The following is a 1,502-nucleotide window of genomic DNA, read 5'->3' as shown; positions in this document are numbered from 1 at the left end:
CATGGCTTGACTTACTACCTTGGATGAAGCTGTTTCCTTGGCAAGTTCCTTCATTTTCTGGAGAATTTCAGTTTTACCTCCGTTTTGATAATTAAGAGTTTTTTCAAATTATTATATATAGAAAGAGGGATGTTTTTTCTACTTATTCGAAAAGAAAAGAATTATCATTCTACTTTTAATGTTAATTCAATTCTCTCTCTTATTTTGGATGAAGCACCCAACTTTTTCTGGCCATAATAGATGCTATGCTTGCATCCCCCTTAAGCTAATTAGTTATGCACATCTTGTATGATTCTCATTTATGATGTGAAAGTACTTATTTGACAAACCTTTTAAATTAAAATGAAAACTCTGATCTGCTATTTTGTTTACGTAGCTAATACGACAAGTTTTATCTTGGAAATCCTGCCGAGGAAGATAGTCCATACGGAAAAAATATTCTTTGATTGCACCTGTTACTGCTTGTCATCACAGCTTGTTTGTTATGCTTTATATATTTTCTCTATGCCTCTCTGCCCAGCAAAGCAGATCATTACAGAAAGTCTTCGAATGCTCCTATAGCTACTAATTAGATAATCCTTACATGTTTGTTCTATTGCCATGAGATCAAACATGCCAAAGCTGATGGTCGCCTCCCCCATATTATTTATTACAATGGTTCTAACTGTACACATCAAAGATGAAAATGGTCGTCTGGATGTAACTCACCGTGTTAATTGGGGAATTTTCAAACTATGGCTACTAGTTTCTATCCCTTTTGAAATGCTTGTTTAGTCTAGATGACCAGAAACACAATATTTATGTAATCTGCAGTGCAGTTGCACCGAGTTTTAGTTTATAATTTCTTCGCAGTTTGATCACTCGAAAAGATCTAGTAATTTTGTACTGTTGGCTTAGTGGCTAGAGGTCAAAGGGTTTATCTAAATTTAAACGGATAAAGTTTTGATTATAAAATAATTTAAGAATAACTCATCCAGTCAAATTGTTTATGACACAACTGATGCATTAATCTGAATTAAGAATTCACAGTGACATCTCAAATAATGCACATTCCATCCTCTATCGCTCAGCCTATTTATGAAGCTAGTGAGAAACAATTCTGTCTATCCTGTGTGTCAGCATTAAACAAATAGAGTCACCATTACCTCATTAGACACAAACCATTGTATGTATCTTATGTGCTGGCATCAAACAAATAGAGTCACCATCACCTCATTAGACAAAAAGTTCACATATTTATTGTGAAAGAACAATTCTCAGCAACTTATCTCAAGCATTACACATTCCATCCTCCATCCCCATCCTATTCATGAAGCTAGTAAGAAACCATTGTATCTACCTTGTGTGTCGGCATTAAACAAATAGAGTCATAATTACCTCATTAGACAAACCATTGTCTATGTTGTGTGTTAGCATTAAACAAATAGTCACAGAAATTGCTTTCTAGTTGTTGGATCCAAATTTAGTTGTGGATGATAGTTGAATTTACTAACAAGCTAACT

The sequence above is a fragment of the Dendrobium catenatum genome, unplaced genomic scaffold (assembly GCF_001605985.2).
Source record: "Dendrobium catenatum unplaced genomic scaffold, ASM160598v2 fragScaff_scaffold_716, whole genome shotgun sequence".
In the NCBI taxonomy this organism is placed as follows: Eukaryota; Viridiplantae; Streptophyta; class Magnoliopsida; order Asparagales; family Orchidaceae; genus Dendrobium; species Dendrobium catenatum.
The sequence above is the reverse complement of the archived record's forward strand: the minus strand, read 5'-3'. Positions refer to the sequence as shown.